Here is a 22,802-nt window from a genome sequence, read left to right as displayed (position 1 = left end):
AGGGCCAAGCAAGGAGAATGGGTCGCTCATAGTCAAAAAGCCTGAAGTCTTCAGTGGGTTTCAGGAAAGAGTTTTATAGGCAAAACTGGGGGGAGGTCTGCAGGGTATGTGACTTTTCTCTGGTTGGTGGTGAGGTAACAGTGTGGTATTCCAGGAATCTTAAGTCAACAGCCTTGTGGTTCCAACGAGTATGATGTCCACATACTTGTGTTCAGTCTGAAGTCAGCATCCTTTGCCTGGGTGAGGGCCTTGGTTCCTATAGAAGAACTCAGAGCTTATGTATCAGATTGGTATATGTATCCACTGAGGAGGAACCAGAGCCCTATCCCATCCCTGCACTGTTGTTTCTTGACTGCCTTTCCTTTGTTTCAGTATCTCCTCACCTAATTAGTAGCTCATTTGAATCTGCACTGTGAAACTCAAGGAAGATCTAGGAGGCCAAAAGCCTTTTTTTTTACAAGCAAGAAACCAGAGACACAGAAAAGCTTTTGTAACTAAGAGGGCCCCAGAGGGTTTCACTTCGTCTCAACATTAATTCACTTATCCATTCACTCATTCAATTATTTTTTATTCAACATCCACTTGCTATTTTTTAATTTAATTTATTTTTTTTTTTTTTTTTTTTTTTTTTTTTTTTTTTGTCTTTTTAGGTCCGTAGTCTTGGCATATGGAAGTTCCGGGGCTAGGGAACTCTCATCAAATTGGAGCTGTAGTCACTGGCCTATGCCAGAGCCATAGCAACATGGGATCCAAGCTGCCTCTGCAACCTATACCACAGCTCACAGCAATGCCAGATTCTGAACCCACTGAATGAGGCCAGGGATGGAACCAGCATCCTCATGGATACTAGTCAGGTTTTTTACCACTGAGCCATATCAGGGACTCAACTTGCTATTTTTTAGACAAAGATCTGGAAGCAACTAGTGACAGAAGAATGAATAAAACCTGCACCTTCATCCCAAAGTGCTTCTGAGAAATCAGATGTAAATTATAAAGAACTGAAAGGGTTTCCATGTTGTATTACTCAATTAAATGATATTCTCTTTCGTTTGGTGTATGGTCAGTTTCAATTAATTGCCACTGGTCTAGATTTTAATCTGACTTCTTTGGTCCAACATGCTCCTTATAAAAATATGTTGGCTATTCTCTTCAAACTTTTTTTTTTTTTTTCAGAGCCGCAAGTGCAGCATATAGAAGTTTTCAGGCTAGGGTCAAATCAAAGCTGTAGCCGCCAGCCTATACCATAGCCACAGCAATGCCAGATCCAAGCTGCATCTATGACCTGCACCACAGCTCATGGCAGCACCAGATCCTTGACCCACTGAGCGAGGCCAGGGATCAAACCCACATGCTCATGGATACTAGTCGGATTTGTTTCCACTTTACCACAGTGGGAACTCCCAAACATCTGGTTTTGATGTGAAAGGAATTATAGTTTGCATTCTTGAGCTTTAAAATGTTTAATGCAGCAAAGAATTCACAAATCTATTTAGCTAGGTTCATTGCAGTCACATTTAATATAGCAAACATTTTGAAAATATATCAACAACAGCAATAACACAAGATTTGGATATTGATAGCTTGACTTACACATACACTTATATTTGTAGTAGTCTCTGTCCCCAAGTTATTTTTGAGAATGGTCTTACTGGCTCTCTGATCTTCCATCTATGATTTCGGGGGAATGTGAAGAGGTTCAGATTTAGGGAGCTGCCCTTCCTCAGGAACCCTAAAGCCTGGCATGGTTTTTAGCATGAGTCTTTATTGACTGATGTCTCACTGAGAGACTCTTATTCTCTCCAGTATGTTTTGCAGCTCTTGCCTGTGCTTGTGTTATAACGCAGGCTGTCTATATCTTTAAGCATTCTGTGCTTGCTTCCTCTCTGTAGGACTGGTGTTCTGCCATTTACTGTTTTCCTGGGAAGGAGATTTTAAACTCTTTTTATTGGAACACAAAACATGACAAGCTACCTGCACAATGTCAGTTCACTTCTGTACACACCATCAAACAATGTAATAAAAGCTCCCTTTCCCCAAACTGCCTGTGTGAATAAGAATAAGAGTCCTCATCTTTTTGGCTGACTCTGCTCTGAACCAGGGTACTCAGCTTTCCATAGGAAGCTGTGGTGGACTTCCGACCATTTTTATCCTCCCGGCTTTGGCAGGGCACATCCTGCAAATCTTTAGATATCAGTTCCCTGTCTTCCCTCCCCATGGAATCCTGGTAGCTTGAATCATCTTTTGAAATGCAAATACCATTTAGGAGGGCTAAAGATAAAAATAATTAACTTTTAAATTTACCTTTCTTTAATATTAAAACTATCACTACCATAAGCAGTTGGCAAGGAAAAACAGGACAAGTTTTAAGATAGAAAGTACAGCAATAGATCTAGGCTGATTAATAATGCTGAGGATGGTCAAAGTCAGCTTAGATATCAGAACAAAGGGCTCTGAGATTTGCTTCTAGAGGATGGAATCTGACAGAAACACACCTTTGAGAGGAAGCTCTATCTTTCTATAAGCTTTGAGTTGATGTAAAACATCATGACTTTGCAAAAGATGTTACATTTTGTACCATCTGGATGCTTAAGTGTAGAACAGAAGAGAGTCAGCGCCCACCATCACTAATTGACAGAATGATTTAATATTGAGTGACTGTTTCAGCAATAATTTTCAAAACAGGTAGAAAGAAATGCTCTGGGAAAATGTAGTGAAAGGCTGAATCACTGTGAAAGCACTGTTTCAGTAAGAGACACTAATTGCAAAATAATGGGCATATACTTTGCGATCAGGCTTATGCTGACAGATCAATGTTTTATTATTTTTTAATTTACCACCTTATAAATTCAATTGGCCTGCCAGAACTCCTTGTTGAATTCTTTTGGAAATGAGCCTGGGCCTTGTTCGCTGGATTGGGTTCTTAATTTAAACTTTTACTGCAGCAGTACCAACTACCCTTCCTAAAGTCTTAAAGATCTATCAAGATTTCTTCCAAATTTTGATTTCCAGGGATTCTTAACTAAGCTGTAAAAATACAATTTCTCTTGACACTTGGGATATCATATTTCTAGGGTGAAAGTAGCTCTTTTCAACATCTTTCAATTTCTATCCTTTTCACATATTCAAAGAATGCAGTTTTGCCTAACATAAGTCGTGTATTGGGAAAATATTTTTGTTATTAATGCTGATGATTAAGAGTTAAAACATTGTCTTTGACAAGTTTATATTGCTAGGGTTACATTTCATTTTATTTATTCTGAGTACAAAACAAGCATCTCCTTTAATCAGTGCTTGATTGTGATGTTTGATTTGGGGACAAGGCAGTCCCTGGAGAATTCTAGAGCTACTTCTGGGAAAGCAAGGCCTCTGGAGCTGAGTGCAGAACAGTACAGCTGAGTGTCTTGACTTTGTCTCTTAAGAGTAGCTTATTGTTTTTGTATTTATTAATATTCATGAAATTTCAATAGTTTCTATGTCTCCTAAGAGTCTTTCAGTGTCACTTTTCCAAAGATTGTGTCTGCAACTTGCCCTTGTTCCCTGACAAATTACTTTTCTGTGAAAATGAAAAAGTCATCAATGCAGTTGACAAATGCATGTAAGAGCCCCTTATTACATACACATATTAATGGTTTCTAAAAGGTATTTGAGTCATGTGCAAGGTGTAGTGGACAGAGCACAGCACTTCCAGTGGGGCAGAAATGGAATCCATGGGATTTATAGTCACATAATCACTTTTTAAAATATAAGATAGAACTTTCAATGCTGCTTCTTTTTCTCAAGCATTTTTAATTTCTATGTTTGAAGGACTCTTTATTGTTATTATTATTATGTTAATAATGATAAAGTTCATATCTTGTGAGTGCTTATTATGTTGTAGACATTATAATCATTTTAGTGGCACTGTCTCATATAATACCTACATTGAATCTATTCATAATGATATTATGATATTATGTAGATTATTAATTATCCTAAGCCTCCATCTCCTCGTTTGAAATATGAAAACAATCTCTTACGGTGGATTTTCAGATTTAAAAAAGCAACAAATGTAAAATACCTAGTACAATGTCTGACACATTCTAATCTTTCACAAATATTAGTTTCTATCCCTTGCTTTACTGACAAAAGATAATGGATGCTTGATTCCTTTCTGGAATTATTTGAGAAAAATCACTATACAGTTTAAAATTTGCTTCCTTACACATCATTTTTTTTAAGTTTTAGTGAAGTATAGTTGATTTACAATGTGATAATTTCTTCTGTACAACAGAGTGATTCAGTTATACATATATACATATCCCTTCTTTTTCAGATTCTTTTCCCATTTAGATTAGACACAGTATTGGGTAGAGTTCCATGTACTATAAGCTTAATTTGTCTCTTGTTCAGTTTTATTCATGACACTTACCTAGTGGAGAAACAGAGACTCACAAAATTTAGTATCAGTTCTCAGACTAAGAGGAGACTCATAAGATTCTTAGTCTGTACATTTTCCATTCATCTTGGAGCCTCATACTTAATTAATATAGTTGCAGGAAAACTTGTCACTTTTACAGACTATTGATTGTCATCTAATTTATGCCTGATTTGGTAAATATTGTATTAAAGTGGGAAGCACAGGTACTTTCAGAACCACATAGATCAACTCTAATCACAATGTACTCTTGCCACATTTCAAGTTCTTAGCAAAGGTAATAAATTTAGAAGCTTGTTTGCAAATGTGAACATGACAGCCGGGTCAGGACTCATTATTTGCTATCATGGATCAAATGGAAATAATGTGGATGAGGATAGGAAGGGTGACAAAAAGAATGAATTGGGCAGAAATGTGAAAATGCACATATCTTTGCTTTTCACCTAATTTTGTAGGAAAGTGTTAAATACTTCATCATGTGTGATGTAAGTTGTAGGTTTTTCAGATGCCTTTAGCAGAGTGAAGAAGTTCCTTTCCAGCTCTAGTTTAATGAGATTTTGTTATTTAATCATGGATAAAGGTTGAATTTGTCAAAAAAAAATTTCTGCACTCATTGACATGATCATATACTACTTTTCTTCTTTATTCTGTTAAGTTGGTAGTTATATTACTTAATTTTAAAGTAATAAATCTTGCCATCCTGGAAAAAAACCCATATGACCATGATTTATTTACTTTCTACCTGTTACTAGAAACTGTTTGCTAATATTTCTAAAATATTTTTCATCTGTGTTCATGTGGTCATTGGCTTGTAATTGTCTTTTATCATGGTGTATTTGTTTCATTTTATTATCATGGTTAATCTGGTCTCTGAAAAAGAAGTTGAGAGTATTTCCTGTACCCTATTTTTGAACAAAAATACTGTGTAAGATTTACGAATTTTATCAAGTATGATAAAATTCACAAATGAGAATTTACTGGTGAAGTCATCTAAGCTTGAATTATTCTTTATGGTAAGTTTTTCTTTAAATTATAATTTCAGGTTTTTAACAGATATTGAGCTATTTTGATAACTAAGTTCAGTTTTTTTTTTTTTTACAGAATTTGTGTATTTCATCTTAGTTTTTCAATTCATTAGCTGAAAAAGTTTCATAGTATTGTTCATAATATTATATTACCATTTTGATTACTTGATAAAGTTATCTCAGCTCTTTTATTCTGTTATTGATAAATTTGTATTTTGTTTCATATTCAGACTTGTAAGAGATATATCAATTTTATTAATTATTTCAAAAACCAAATTCAGACTTTGTTAATATTCTTGACTGTTTCTTTTGTATTTATTGATTTTTGCTTTCATCTTTTTATTTTCTTTTGCTAGTTTTTTGCTTACCTTGTTCTTAATTAGCCACATAAATTAGAAACTTGGACTATTGATTTTAATCCTTCTTGCTTTTTGAATGTCAGCATTTAAGTCATATATTTTCCTGTAAGTACTGTTTTAGTAGCCTCTCAAAAATTTGGAAAAGACATTTTACTATAGTTCAGTTCAAAATATACTTTTTTTGGCTTGTGATTTCTTACTTGACAATTTGGTTAAACAGTGTGTTGATTTATTTTGAAATATTTGGAGATTTTTGAGATATCTTAAATTATTGATTTTTAATTTAATTTCATTTGGGTTGAGGGTATATATTCTGTAAAATTTCGATGTTTTGAAATTTTTGAGATGTGTTATGGCCCAGGATATGGTCTGTTATGACATATGTTCCCGGTGTATTGGGAAAGAATGTATTTTCTACAACTGTTCATAGAGTATTTTATAAACATCAATTAGTTCAAGTGGATACATTATATCATTTCAGGTCTTCTCAATATCCCTATTAATTTATCCATTTAGTTGTTAGGTCAATGACTGAGAGATTTCTAGATCTGACTATGGGTTTGATTTCTTGTTTATTTGTAAGTTTTGGTTTAAGTATTTAGAAGGTTTGTTACTATGTACAAGCACATGTAGGATTTTTGTTTCCTTGATCAATTAATCCTTTTTTAATTATATAATGTCCCTCCTTATTTTTAGTAAAACTCTTTGATTCCACTTTGCCTGCAATTAATATAGCTAAACTAGTTTACTTATGCTTAGGCTATGCATGATACAACATTCTATACCTTTCCTTTTGAACTAACTGTCTCTGTATTTAAAGGGCATCTTTTTTAAACAGTATGTAACTTTTTTATTCACTAGTATGAGAAATTTATGTCTTATAATTGGACTGTTAATACATATAATACAATTACATACAATATAATTTTTATGTATTTGCCTAAGGCTACCTACCATAAATTGAGATGATATATCTGCAACTAAGAAATGACACAAATGGACATTAAACCACTAAATGTAGGAGAAAAGCATGGAGAAGCTTCTTCTTCACAGCCTCAGGAAAAAAACCAACTACTGCCAACAGGTTGATCTCAGACTTATAGCCTCCAGTAAATTTCTATTGTTGAAGCCACCTAGTTAGTGGTTCTTTTTTACAGCACGTATATGTAGAATTTATACTGAATGTCTGTTTGAGATGATATTCCTTAGAAAGATAAAAATTGTCAAGCAGATATCAATCTTAAATTCTGGAATTTTTCTTTCCAAATCCTATTGTGTGTTTCTCCTCTTAGGAAGTAATATCAAAAAGTCATATTTACTTGATCAAATGATCAATTGATTATATCTTAGATCAAAGATGTGCTATGGGTCAAAGATCAGTTGGAAATAGTCAGCATAATTTGTCCACCATTATATATACATTTATTGTGGTAAAATATACTTATTGTAAAATTTACCATTTTAATTTTAAGTGTACAGTTGAGTCTCCTTAAGAAAATTTGTGTTGTTCTGCAACTATCATTACCATCACAATATATTTTGATATTAAAACTTAGCTTGATATGAAAAACTGAGCATTTCAACTGGTTTAAGTTCTCACTCCTTTTACTGAGACAGGAGGAAATAGCCATTGAAAATAAGCTCTTCATCTCTGATGTCATCAAGGAGATTGTTTACATGATCCTTGTGACTTTTTCAAGAGCCCACAGTTCTTTCACAAGAAAAAATTAAAGTCAACACACAAAAGCAGGAAAACAGGAGACTTAGCAAAGCTCAGTTCTTGTCCAAGTAGGTCATTAGTCTTTTCTGTCATCAGTCACATCAATTCATACTCACTCTGAAAAATTACACTCAATGTATTCCATAGGGAAAGATATATGTATGTTGGTTAACAGAGACAGATTGATAGGAAATGGGGAATCCAACTTTCCTTCTGCTGAAAGAAGAACTAGGATTTTATCAGCAGGAGAAGAAGATCTAACAGTCAGTCCTTGCAAAGTACAATGGATAGAGCTAAGATTATTTTGATAAGCATTGCACTACATTAATTGCTATATTTCTTTGATCTTGACTTTTAGGCCCAATTAGGCATGGGAAAGCCAAAGGGAATGTTCTTCTTTCCTCTGACTTCCCTTTGCTTCCTTGCTCAAAACAGCACTTTCACCCTCTAAAAACCTAAAAAGAAGTGATGTTTGTACATATGATTTATAAATCTATTAATCAATTTTAATGACATCTAATAATATATACATGTATATCTAAACATGGCTTACATAATGCTTATCATTTAAACAGGTTGTATTTACTGAATATATATAGTTACTGAATTGTTATAGGTTTAATGGCATTAATGTGGTTTTTCAAAATATACAAAGAGAGAGAGCATGCAGAAACTCCAGGAGTTAATGCCCACATGATAAAAACATCAGTACCAATTCCCTATCACTCTTTGCCAACCCAGGTCATTGCTTTAGTTTATTCATACCTGATATGTTTATCCCATATGCATATAGAGAGACAGGCTTACACAGTACCAGATTAGTGACTCATTTGGTATGTGAATGACTGGATCATTGAGAAAGTTCCTACTATAGAGTACTTCAGTAAAACCTATGAAAAACTTTTTAGGCTTTATAGCATATGCACAATGAGGTATATAGAATGACTGGTCAATGAGGACCTGCTATATAGCACAGAGAACTCTACTCAACATTCTATGATAATCTATGTGGGAAATGTAGAATTTGAAAGAGGAAAAAAACATTTCAGGCATCATAAACCTATACTGACTTCATATTTTAGACACATTGGTATACATAGAAGAATCCTTTTTTTTTCAGTTTTTTCTGAATTTATTACAATATTTTTTTTGCTGTATTACCTTGTTGGCAATTATTTTCAATGGTTTGATATTTAGGGATGCAATCTAGCCTTTAACTGATACATTGCTGCCTTAGAAAAACAAAACAAAAAAAGCTGCAATGTTAATTGCCCTTCATAATCAAGTGTATGGCTGGGAAGAAAATATAGTTCTTCAGCTGTTTCAGGTTTCTTTCCTATGTAACCCACTATGTGAAGACCAGGTCGCTTCAATACAGCATAAATAAAAGGACTTTAATTTCCTCTCCAGAAGTCAATACAGCATTGAGTCAAGATAGATTAGATTGTTTGCCTGTTTGTTTGTTTCTCCTTTTGAAAATATACTTTCTTCAAAATTATATTAAGCCAAAGAAATTAAATCCCTCTGTTATTTTTGAACAACTTTTTAAAATTTTTTATAAATTAGTTAGTTAATGGAAGGAGGATTACTTGAAAAAGGAAGGGCCAAACTCTCTTCTCAATTATTCCAATGTTCATTTTCAAATTCAAATCTTGAAATGCCAGTATTTTGGAATGCTTACTGAAAAATACCACACTTTAAATGCCATCCTGAACTAGGGTAGGACATGCATATCTATACCGTATTATCCCTTATATCTTTGTAATCAGTACTGACACCTCATAAATATTAACTAGAAACAACTCTCTCATTGTCGCTCTGTTAATCTCACCTTGTTCTTCCTCTACTGTCCTTTCCTGGGATGAAATATGTTTTCTGAATTTATTTGAATATCAAGTATTAAAATGTATTAAAAACAAAATTCTTTATCCAAAGCCACAGTATATACATACATATGCATCATACCTGCAGTAACAGTTGCAATTTTTATAATCTATCCAGAATCCTAAGCACTCAACTCTCTGAGGAAGCTGAAGGCATGAAGAGTGACATGGTTTTATTAAGAAAAAGAAGGTCATTTTGGTGAAGAAAATAACTATAGGATTTCAACCCAATGGTTAAAAATGTTGAATGCCATTTCTGGTCTTTTAAAGTTGCATGGTCATGGGCAAGTTACTTAATCATTCATCCTAAACCCAAACTTATTAATTCATAATGTGGGGATAATAACGTATCTTACATACTTATTGTTAGGCTTAAAAATGATAATGTGTGTAAAATGTTTAGCATAGTGCCTGCACAAGATGATTTCAAATACAATAACTTTGTTAATGATGTTAGGTAGCAATTAAACTTAGTTTGTTGTTGTTATTTTTGCTGTGCTGACAGCACACTGAGATTCCTGAACCAGGGATCAAATCCACCTCACAGTGCTAACCAGAGCCACAGTGGTGACAACACCAAATCCTTAACCCAATGAGCCACCAGGGAACTCCAGAGTTCTTAGTAAATTGTTGATATGCAAAAACTTTTGTATGAAAAACAATAATTCATGGATTGTAAAAAACATTTTCTACTTTTTACTGTTCTTTATCAGTTTAAGAAAGTGTTAACGGAGTTCCCGTCATGGTGCAGTGGTTAACGAATCTGACTAGGAACCATGAAGTTGTGGGTTCGGTCCCTGCCCTTGCTCAGTGGGTTAACGATCCGGCTTTGCTGTGAGCTGTGTTGTAGGTTGCAGATGTGGCTCGGATCCCACATTGCTGTGGCTCTGGCGTAGGCCGGTGGCTGCAGCTCTGATTCCCTAGCCTGGGAACCTCCATATGCCATGGGAGCGGCCCAAGAAATAGCAAAAAAAAAAAAAAAGACCAAAAAAAAAAAGAAAGTGTTAACAAGATATGTATTTTATCCTTAAGTTTTAAGTGGTGGTTGCTATGAATTTATTTTAACAAATTATTATTAATAACTCCTCTTACAGTTTTCTCAAATTGCACAGGTTTAAATCACTGCTCAGTCAGATGATCTATGAGTTTTAGTTTAACACAAAGCCCATTTCTTTTGGGGCTTAATTTTGGAAGTGTAGTTTGAGGTCAGGATTTAAGAGAGCTCTAAGAAGTTTAAGGCAATGTGGATCTATGAAAGACTTCTGATTAGAAGGATGGATTATTAGGTATTAATTTAGGAAACTTATTTTGTTATCCTGAATAGATTGAAGTGGGAAGGTTAGGAGTCCTGTTAAAACTGGCATTTCACGTATAAGCGAAGTAATCAGGAATTCAATAAGAGGCGACTATGAATTGGAAGATCTATAGAAAGAACTTCTAGAGAACTTAGGAGCCAAATGGATTTTTGCAGTTTTTACAAAATAAATATTTAATTATGCTCTCCTTTGCTTGAACTCTTGATAATTTCACAATGCTCTAAAATAATTCTCCATAGCCTTAACATTATTATTATTATTATTATTATTAGTCTTTTTGCCTTTTCTAGGGCCGCAGCCGTGACATATGGTGGTTCCCAGGCTAGGGGTCGAATGGGAGCTGTAGCCGCCGGCCTATACCACAGCCACTGCCAAGGGATCCGAGCCGCATCTGCAACCTACACCACAGCTCACAGCAATGCCAGATCCTTAACCCACTGAGCGAGGCCAGGGATCGAACCCACAACCTCATGGTTCCTAGTCGAATTCGTTAACCACTGAGCCATGATGGGAACTCCGCCTTAACATTATTCAACTGTTTTTAGCTTAAGATAAAATCTGACCTACCTAAATGCAACTGAAGTGATAAGGAGTTTATTACTGTAAAAAAGAAGAAATCAACAAAAAAATCTGATTTCAGAAAGTCACCATGATATCTTCCAGGTTGTGATCCATTCATCTGCTCTGCTATTCTCTGCAGGTAGATCTTATGGGTTGAATTCTGTCCTCTAAAAACCTATGTTAAAGTCTTAACCCCTGGTACCTGTAAATGTGACTTTATTTGGAAGCGAAACTTTGTAGATGTAATCAAGGTGAGATGAAGTCACACTGAATTTAGGATGGACCCTAACCCAATATAACTAGCATCCTTATAAGAAGATTAGAAGAGACACAAACACATACCTAGAGGAGAATGTCATGTGAACAGGGACATACAGGAACAGGGCGATCCTTTTCCTGGACTCTAGGGTTACACCGCTAGCACTACCATAACCAAATACTACAGATTGGTGGCTTAAAGGCAATGTATTTTTCACAGTTTTGGTGGCTGGAAGACTGAAGTCGTGGTGTCAGCACATTTACTTTCTCCTGAAGCCTTCGTCCTTGGCTTGCAAAAAGTTATCTTCTTGCCATGCCCTCACCTGACGTTTCCTTCCTGCAAGGCATCCTTGGTGTCTCTTCTTATAAGAATGTCAGTTTTCTACTGGATTACAGCCCTACCCTTACTTAATGGTCCTACCTCCAAATGCAGTCATATTGGGAATTAGGACTGCAACATGTGAATTTTGAGGCAGGGGATTTAGTCCATAACAACTTCCCAATAGATTTCTTTTTGTATCCAACTGGCCAGGATTTAATATCATGCCTAATTCTAATCACTGGTAAGACGAAGGGGAACTTCATGGTTAGTTTTCTCCAAATAAGATTTATCACTGGAAATGCATGTTTTAACAGAACTGGAGTTCTGCTTGCATGGAACAAAGGTGGATAGCCTTGTAATGACAATTAGTCTTCATCACACACTGTCTTCAAGGCCTTTTGTAATCTTGTTCCTGACTTTCTCTTTATGTTCATACATTTCCCCTTCTTGACTGGTTCTCCACACTCTAGTCAAAAAGAATATTTTCGTCTTTGAGCTCAATGCACTTCTGGTTTTAATGCCTTTATGTTAGTTTGACCATCTAATTGGAATCTTGTCCTTTGTGTCCATGTAACTCACCTATTCCTCTGCTTTAGGTCTCAGTTTAGAGAACATATCTTTGGAAAGTTCTGACTTTTCATATAGCACATATGTTGCCAACATAACATTCTGTATTTTTTAAAGTGTGTATCACATGTATTATTTAGACAATATTATCTTCCATACTAGATATAAAAAAAAATCCATGACAAGAATGCCCTTATTTGTCTAAGTGATTACTTCGACATGGTTGCTTAACACTCAATAAATATTTACTGATTAGTTTAATGTATAAAAATTAAAAACAGGAATATTAAAAGATAATTTAGATATTGAACTTATGTATTTGAAAATGGTTCAGTCCATTAGCTGAATTAAGGAAGAAAAGAAGCAAATATTATTTATTTACACAGTGGAAAGTGTCACCTTTAGTAAACTAGTAATATTTGGGTAAAGATACATTTTAATGAATTAAGCATGTAAAGTGAAAACAAATAATATTTTTAAATACTCTATATGTATATAATGTTTAAATTTGTAAACATGTAACATGTCAAATTTAGATATTTATAATTGATTAAACCTCTTGTTTATTCTCATGCAGCTAAATATTTTAGTGAATTTTATGATTTTCTTTTCAGTTTTTGTTACAAAAACATGGTGCCAACAATGGCACATCTTCTATGAATTCCTTGACTTTTAAATTAGGCCACTTTTTTATATAAAATTAAAATCTACAATGTGACATATATTAGTGAATATATGAAAATTGGTAGCATTTCAGATTAGCTAGCTTTCCTTATGCTTAACCGGGTTTCATTGTTGCTGTTTCAAGATGTAAGGATATAATAGTGTATCATAAGCACAATAATAAAGCATTTATAAAAACTGCTTGGCACAACATTGCCAAGCAACTATACTTTCATAAAAATTAAAAAAAAAAAAAAACAAATTTAAAAAACTCTCCATAGTGGCTCAATGGGTTAAGAACCTGACATAGTGTTTGTGAGGATGCGGGTTCAATCCCTGGCCTTGATCAGTGATTTAAGGATCTGGCATTGCCGCAAGTTGCAGCATAGGTTGCATATGTGGCTCAGATCTGGTGTTGCTGTGGTTGTGGCATAAGCTTTAGCTACAGCTCCAATTTGACCCCTAGCCCAGGAACTTCCATATCCCGTAGGGGCAGCTGTAGAAAAAAGAAAGACGTTTCCAGCTATTAAGAAAAAAAACACAACCTGCTTGCTTAAAACATTGTTTTTGCTTATTACTACAAGCTGTTTTCAGACATTCCCAGTTTAATGCAATGATGTCTAATGGATGGAACATTTTCTGGACTTAAACTTTTTCAGCTGCTTCATAGGGGAAAAAAAGTTTATTCTTTGCTTTTCTGGGTTGTAAAAGATCCAAGAAGGTTGTCGTTCAATGATTTCTTCAACAAGGGCTTAGAAGACTTTTTTCTTATAGGGACCTGCAAAGAACATAACATCAGCGAAGGTTTCAAGCCAGATTTTATGGCTTCCATGATCTTTAACTCTTGTCATAGTAGCTTAAAATGTTGAAAGAAAGAAGGTGAGATGAAGCAGAGGAGACAGGTGGTATATGAGGAGAAAAGAGCATAAGGCACAAAGCTACTGCAGAAAGGAAAAGGCTATGGAAAAAATGCTGAGAAATTTATGTGGTGCCACATGCACTTTTACCTTAACTTAATGGGAGAAGTCATTGGCCTTTTTGCATTGACATTGAGCTTGTAGGCAGCATGTGTTCTGAATTTTTATTTATACAGTTATAACTACATTTTCATTTATTCATTACAATTTCCATGACATTTTTGGCTATAATGAAAATAAAAACAGTAATAACAAAGATTTATAGCTGAATCTGATGGGTGTTCATATTTTTTGGTGGTTACAAAGAAGCCATTTAAAAGTTGCTGCAAATTTTCTATCGCTAAAAGTGAGCATGTTTTCAGCAGAATTTCTTTATTTTGAGAAATCCGTAGGCTGGGATAAAGTTCCACATTTGTTCAGAGAAATATAGAGACTCTAGATTAAGTTGCTAAAATATGATTTTCAATGTAAACCAGGTATGTCATTACTAGAACTACCTTTGTCCTTGAATAATTAGAAAATAACTCCCCCCCCCCATGTGCAATTGTGTTTTCTGTGCTTGTGTGAGTGTCAGTGTGTGTTTGTGTTTATATTTCAAGGGTTGTTTATAGGGAATTGGAAGTAGAAACAGGCCAGAGAACTCAGGGAGCAGATCTTTCCCTGACACTGATGCCGAAATCTAAAAAGAAAATAGGGCAGGCCGTGCCAAGGTCCATTTGAAGGAAACTCAGCATATGAATAAGCCAGATTTCGGAAACGAACTGTTGATTATTATCTTTACCTTGTTTAGGATGCAGAGGTCTGGTGCAAATGTTAATAAAATAGTATCAAAAGAGGAAGAGCACTGACAAGAGCCTAGTATGAGATGACAAAATGATCTCTGGACCTTTGGGGAGATAGCACTGTGCTGTGGGACAAATGACTGAGTTAACAAGAAGTCAGTGGGACTGAATTATGGAATGTGTCAGAATTCCTCATGAGGTCCCCAAAATTTGCTGGAGAAGAGATTTCAATTTAAATATTTGATTTTGTGGGGTCCTTTGATGGAACCTCTGACTATTATTACCAAATAGTCTCGGTTATCAAAGAGAACCATATACGTGACATATATACCTATATACATATACACATATGCACATACACATAGCATAAATGAGAGACCTATGTCTATGACTGTGTATATGGCAGTTTCTGCCTCTATCACTATCTCTACATCTCTAAAAATGGGTCCATTTGGGACTGACTTATAATGATATAGATTTTTATCAAGGTATAAAATCGCAGGGTCAAAATGACTGTTAAAACCAATAGTCCAATCAGCTCTCTGATGTTTGATCGAATCCCTTCTCCCATGGCTTGGTCAAGTGGTTATTTACACTCACACTGTCAGGGATCTCATTAACTACTGGGAAATATATTCAATCCACTGATGACACTGAAGATTATACTTTGACCCCAAATCCATCTTCTTGGACTCCCTTTCATTTGTCCTACCGCCAAGGGCCCTGCAGAGACTTTTTTGCTATTATTTGAAATGACCTATCATATGATCCACTTCTCTTCAATGGGTTATATATCTTGAATTTCTCAAACTATTCCTTAAGGCACAGTCTGCTCTATTTCTTATTTTACAATATCACACTTTTACCTGACGATTGAGATTTTTTTTGAATGCTGGATCCAACACAAATAATCATGCACAAATAAAGCCATGCTAATTTCATCATGGCTTTTATAGTCATATTTTGATTAAATAATGCAATATAGTGATGACCTATTTAGAAACATTGTGAAGAACAATTCTAAGGGTTCTTACTCTCTTTACTCTTGTGTATTTGTCGTATAGTTATTACTGGGTGCCAAGGACTATGCTGTTTTACATACATTTACAATCAATTCTAAGACTTTAGTATTATTATTTAAGGCTGAGTGGAGCTGTATAACTTTCCTAAATTTATACTGCTAGAGCATAATCTGGGTTTCAAAAGCTAATCTTCTCTGTTGCAAAGCCCATGCCCAAATGTCTATGCAAAGCTGTAGGAGAATGAGATAATGGTACAAAGTGCATCCACCATTTTCAATGGGTCTTGATTTTTGTTATGCTGTGGCTAGTAATTATCCGTATGCTTTGCCTCATTTATTTATTCTAGCTTCAAATATCTTGGCATTAGTAGGCAGAGTTTTATGATATAATGTCATACTTTACAACTGGGTGGAAGGTATGTTTATGAGCCCCACAGAATTCCATGACTTGGTAAGTGAGTTTGGGAAGCTCTTCAAGCCCCTAAAGCACTTGTTGCCAATAGAGATAACCTGACTCTTGGTCAACTCATAGTTCTTCCACCCAAAGAGGAAGTATCAGTACCAGCAACCTTATGTTCAAAATTCATAAACTTGTAATGATGATGGCAGTACTATATGTTCTCTCATTCAGGATATTTATAACAATCTTCAGGGCCACAGAGAGTGTAATATAGAAAGTGGGTGGATGAATAATGACTTAGATGTCATAGAAAATGCAGCCTAAGCCAGACTTAGACCTCATCTAAAGACACAGCAAGAACAAGGTCATCACCAGGACTCATTACAGTGCCAATGCAATTGCCAAGAATCTTGCCCTTCGTCAACAATAACAACTGCCTGTGTTTTTCGTTTGGTTGTTGAGAAGCTCTAGTTAATTAGGGAGCCATTTAAGTGATCCTCTACAACACTTCATAGTACCTTTTAGAGAGAGTGGTGCTTTAGGGACAGGGCATGGGTCTCATTCTCTCTGGCTCCCCTACCTCTAGTCTCCACTTTTTGTTCAATATTATCAACAAATATTGGCTTCTGTATTTATTCATACAATGAATGCTTAATGTTTTCTTTTTTTGGCTGCACCTATGGCATATGAAATTTTCCAGGCCAGAGGTTGAATCTGAGCCACAGCTGTGACCTGAGCCACAATGGTGGAAATGACGGATCCTTAACCCACTACACTGGGTGGGGAATTTAATCTGTGCACCCAGACACGATGCTAGATACTTAACCCACTCTGCCACAATGGGAACTCCAATTAATGCTTATTTATTAGAATGTATATTTGAGATAATATGTTTAGTGAGTTAGGCCTCAATCGCAGGGAGCTTACAAATACATTTGTAGGCAAAAGACAAACATATTTTAGGGACATTTTTAATTACAATCAACAAATTTGGCTTTTATAGTTCATTTGGTATTTCTCATGGAATTCAAGATTCAACATGGAATTCAAATATTGCTGAACCTCAGGAACGATACCAATTAGACAGTGTTAGACTCAGTGCCTCTAGATCCTTCGCTGTGTAGATGTTTTGTTTGTGTCCGTCCTCCCTCTCTCTCACTGGGTCTTTTCACCAGCTCTTCCTTCTCTCCTGCTTTTCTCTGTAGTTTTTCTTATTACTTTATATAAGGGGTCACCAAACATTTTTGTAAACGGATAAACAGTAAATATTTGAGGCTTTGTGGACCATATAATCTCTGTTGCAGCTACTCAAGTCTACTGCAGCATGAGACCAACCATGGAAAATATATGAAAAAAATAAACTTAGCTCTGTTCTAATGAAACTTTACTATGGACACTGCAATTCTAATTGTGTATAATTTTTACTTGACATGAAATAGTTTTGTTCTTATTTTCAACAATTATCTTAAATTTTCAACAATTTAACATGTACAAACCACGCTAGTTCATGGGGCAAGCAGAAAACAGACCCATGGACCAGTCTGCCCACACTGCTCTGTAGAGCAAAATTTTGTGGCAGCTACCAGTTCCTGAGCCTTTTCTATCTTACAGCTTAGATCAAAATATGTTCTAAAATTCCTGACTAAAAATTCCTCTTCTTATAGGACAGAGGTTCAGGAACATGTCCAAAATAACATCTCCTATAATGAACATACAGAATAGCATGTGACTATGTATGTATTGGTGGGAAAGATAAGGAGAGTTTCCAGGCAAGTCAAAAGTTGGCCAAGGTGACTATTTTGTCCAATTCTAAATTAAATAGTTTATTTGAATACAGAGACTTGGAAATATCAAAATTAGGAAGGCATATGGAAATTTTTTTTTTTTAATTTGTAAACAGTCAAAAAACCTAAAGAATACATTAGCACAGGCTGTGATGTATAATCAGGGAAATTATAGTGCTACCTATTCAATAATCTGGAGCATAAATTGAGATGTAGAGTATGCTAAAGCTAATCCTACAGAAAAAGCAGAAAGCGGATTATAAAAGCTCCCTTCTCTTGTACTTAGGAGTTTGGACTTTTTCCAAACCCATGATAGATTTTGGGTTGAATTGTGTTCCCACCAAAGATCTTGAAATCCAACCCTCAGTACATGAATATGAACTTGTGTGGACCTAGAGGTTTTTACAGATGATCAAGTTCAGATGACATCATTAGGGTAGACCCTTATCGAACGTAACCGGGTATATATTCTATGATTATTATATTATAAAAAGGGACATAGATACGCATAGGGAAAAGACAATGTATAGACACAGGAGGAATGAATACCATCTATAGGCAAAGGAACATCATAGACTGCCAAAAGTTAGGAGATAACTCTTGGACCAGATTTTTCCTTATAGATTTCAGAAGCAAACCACCCTACTGACATCTTGGTTTCAGCCTACCATCCTTCAGAATTGTGAAACAATAAATTTCTATCATTTTAGCCCCCAATTTGCGGTACTTTGTTATGGTCAGCCCCAAGAAACTAATACAAGGAATAATAAAACAAAGGATGCTCTCCCTTGAATGTTTGCTTTGTATAGGTCACTGATATTAACAAAGAAAACAGTGATATTGAGTTCTGAATTTGGGATCAGAGATAACCACTTGAAATCCTTAAAGACAGAAGAAATGACTTCACACCAAGAATCTGGGACATGTATCAGAGGACCAAGCAGCAGAACTCAAAATTGTTCACTTCAGCATTTTCTTCCCATTAGAATATGCTGGATTCTTGACTTTACTAGAAGCAGTAGAAGCAACATTACTGTCAAGCTACATATCAGATTCTCCACACAGCCTATTATAAATTCTATATTCAAAGAAAATCTAGCATAGGAACCTTCAATATTTGTTTTTTGTTTTCTTCACTGTTTTTGTTATTTTTTCTTCAGGGACTCTACTTATCTGGTGCCTAGTCTCTCTTAATTTTCTTAAAAAATAAATGTGAACCTCAAAGTTATGAAGACAGACTGAAAAATAATACACACAGTATGGATGTCAACATTTTCCTGAAGCTTGTCTCTCTGTGCAGCATATGCTGGCATTGCTTTCAAGTTAGTTTTGACTTAAATTCTAGCACTGGAGTTATGTTCACTTAATGACTGCCAACTTAAATCATTAATGAGGTAATTCAGAGTAACTCTATCCTAAGGAGGTAACAGTGATCACAGCACTATCTTAAGGACTGAAAATATTACAACTGCAGACTTTCAAACGAACTCCCAATAAATTTGTTCCTAAAACACACAAACTGGTTCATTTGTAAACACTGCCTTAAAAGACTATATAATAGATTTAAATAAAATATTATTTTTTTCCTAAAATGATATATTGAGGATAGTAAATTTGTTTCAGTGAAGATGAACATGTCAAAATTTAAGATGGGGTGCCACATCCATCTCAATGGATGAGGAGAAGGGAATAAAAAATTTCCCCAAGATTGGCCCCATTCACCTTCCAGCTCCAGAGATCAAATTGAATTAATTTAGAATGCTGGATAAAGTAAAGGAGTCAGAGGAAGCCTGGATACAGAAGAATCAGAGGCAGTATATACTTGTAAGGCTGGATATGAAAGTTGTATATGGAAAGAGATGGGATGGAAAGAGCATTGGTATGGAATCACGGGAAAATTCCTTTCAGGTTTGCAATAACGTGTCTGTAAATTGGTTATCAATGATTTATGCTCTTCCTGTATGTCTGCCCATTAAGAAGTGGAGAATATTTCTATTTCTTTGATATCTGTTACTTGCCTTTATCAATAGAATGTGACAGGGTTTGGCCCTTACATGACCTGTAAGAGTCTACTTTTGCTCTCTTTCAGTCTAGTTCCCATGTTGTAAAGAAGTTAAGGCCTTTCTTCTGCAAAGAGAGACATTGTTGAAAAGCCCTGGAGGCTAAGGAATCATGCTGATAGAGACCCAGTGGAGAAGAATAGTCACCCTCATCAGCCCTTGGCACTAAGGCTCCAGGTATGTGAAAGATTTCCTTAGAATTCCCAGCCAAGTCTGCTCAGCTTGAGTGACCTCACCGATTTCCATGGGAAGCATATCTTCCCAGAGTCAACAGAAAGAATGGTAAGGATGATCAAATCATTATTGCTGTAAACCACAATGGTTTGGGATGATTGCTTATGCAGCAAATCTCATTTCCTGTGCTAGGTTGAAAAAGTACAAGTAACTTCTTTCTGGTAGAGACAATATTAACCGAAGTATAGATGGTTGGAGAAATAGTAGATAATGGGGAGAAAAAAGCATGCTCTCTTCCTTGTAAGGGAACGCAATAGCATGACAATTCTGACTTCTTTCCAATCATGTAGTAGGTATTTGCTGCTTTAGAGAAGAGTAAACTGTGGCAGGCTACATATTATTAAAAAGCAGATAGTTCCTCAAGAAAGTAGAGCATTGTGGTGCAACTGAATGCAAGTACATGGAGTAGGAATGAGAAGATCCAACTCTTTTCTTGATTTTTCTCTTTTCATTCCTCAATTTACTCAGCCAACCATTCTAGAGCTGTCTAACTCTCCAGGTGGTTGTAAACATGAAATGAATAATGAATAAATATAGAGAAAACAATCACAAATATTAACGCACAAGGTTTCATTTAATATATTCTCACAGATATATATATATATATATATTTTAAGTCTTTCTGGGAATTAGGTGTTTTGGGATGCACTCTAGGCTAAGTGAAACTTTGAAATGTTTTTCTATTTGGGACCCAAGTAAATGACGACTATAGTTCCACCTGGAGTTAAAATGAAAGTTGAGTCCTAATCATTACCAAGTGCAATAGACCTTTCTCTAGTTATTTTGCTGTCAGTTCAAATTCTTAAGTACTGTATATACCCACCTCTCTTGGACCTTATGGCTGCCTGCTTGACCACTCTTCCCTGATTAAAGTTAAAAACCACAGCACACTTAATAGGTCATAAATCATCTCATTCACAAAGGTGCAGATTACAGCAGGGGTACAACCTCATCACTTTTATGGATGACTATTTCTGATTAGGTAAAACATACAACAGGTCTATTTTCTAAGCCTGACAGAAGATTCTGACTCACAATGGTGCAGGGAACATCTGTCATTTTCCCCCTCAAACATCTATCAGGCAAAATTATTAAATCAACATGCATCATTTTGTATAATAGAACAAAATCACTGTTATAGAACATAATTCTGAGATTGATTTTTCCTGCTTCGAAAGTAAACAACTTGGCTTCACATTTACGGTGATGTAACAGCAGGAGATCATTATCTTATGACAAAACTCTATTTTATTGACATTATCTCTAAATGATCCCTTGATAGGGTATATAAAAGTTAATATACATTCAATTTAGAAAGATTCCATTCACATCAACTGACATCTATCTATTTTCTATTTATTTTACAGCCTACATTTGAATCCAAGCACAGTATTTATTTCTGTGATGTTACTTCTTGCTTAAATCACTCAGCAAATATAATCCTGATGAAAATTTGAATCTAATGCGAACGGCTTAAGGATAATTTTGACACAAAATGGCTTAGGGATGAATCCTGACCCCAGTAGTGTAATCTTGGACAGGATCCTTGCTCCGATGGAGTTTACTAATCTGGGAAATAGGGATAATAAATACTGATAATGATGTGTAATTCATATAATCACACATATTTTCTGGATTGAATGAGGTCATACATTTAAGATGCTTAAAACATTGTCTGGCATTTAGCAAGAGAAATATGACTAACGTTCATTTTATAGCATTTACCCTTTCATTCATTTTTTATTCTTTTCTTGATTCGGTGTCTTATAGCAACGTTTAGTCATTGTGTGCTGAAAACAACTGCTACCTTTCAGTTGTTGGGAGTGTTAGGTAAGGCAAAATTCGCAAATTGTATTTTTAGATACTATAGAAAAATATCCCTATCATAACTGATTCAGGGCAATTTGGGAGTTAAATTCTTTATAACATTTGGAATTATGGTACTATAGAAAACTGTTTTGCAATCATTACTTGAACATTGTTTCTAAACTGACTCTGAATTGCTCTGAGTATTTTACTCTTCCTCCCCAGTTTCCACATCCTTTCTAATTCTGCCCTGTGCCCTTGAAGGCTGGCATCTACAGAATATCTAGCTAAACTTTGCCCTCTGCCTTCCTAGTGGAATTGATCTCAGGGAACACATCAGTGGAAGAGAAGTCAACAATGAAGGAGGTGAGAGTATGTATTATCTTGGTTTTCTCTTCGCCAGGTTAGTGAATCTCTTTATTGTTTCCACATCCAGGGTAGCCACCCTCTCCCAACAGTTCTCACTGTTTTGGTTCTGATAGCTGCTTCCTGTTCTTGCCCACTTACTCCTAGAGGTCAGAAGGCTTCAGCTCTTGCGGCCCAGGAACCTGCATTGACTCTGGGTCCTTTTCTCAATTTACCCTTGGGAAGACCACCTTTATTAAAGTCGCTTGAATTACCCGGTTTGAGTGTGCCATCTGTTTTCTGTCTAGATTCTCACCAACACATATATCCAATTCTGAATTGTAGAGTAAGTGGCCATATCTGAG

The 22,802-nt window shown here is 35.4% G+C and overlaps 1 long non-coding RNA gene across 6 annotated transcripts in view; it reads left to right on the top strand.

Annotated features, from left to right (window-relative positions):
• Positions 1–22,802, top strand: part of LOC110262073 (uncharacterized) — a 453,546-nt gene that overhangs the window by 233,269 nt on the left and 197,475 nt on the right. The window contains exons 2-3 of one of the 6 annotated variants that reach the window (XR_014812295.1): positions 20,082–20,229; positions 22,318–22,458. The exons of 3 other annotated variants lie outside the window; for them this stretch is intronic. This is a non-coding gene — a long non-coding RNA (uncharacterized LOC110262073). Of the gene's footprint in view, positions 1–20,081; positions 20,335–22,317; positions 22,459–22,802 lie in introns of all 6 variants that reach the window. 2 more of the 6 variants (XR_014812296.1, XR_014812297.1) reach the window with 2 other exon arrangements.

This window comes from Sus scrofa, chromosome 8, assembly GCF_054392235.1.
Source record: "Sus scrofa isolate SSC_HxYL_T2T_F1_AM1 chromosome 8, Sscrofa_HxYL_maternal_Yorkshire_Landrace_v2.0, whole genome shotgun sequence".
NCBI lineage: Eukaryota > Metazoa > Chordata > Mammalia > Artiodactyla > Suidae > Sus > Sus scrofa.
The sequence above is the reverse complement of the archived record's forward strand: the minus strand, read 5'-3'. Positions and strand labels throughout refer to the sequence as shown.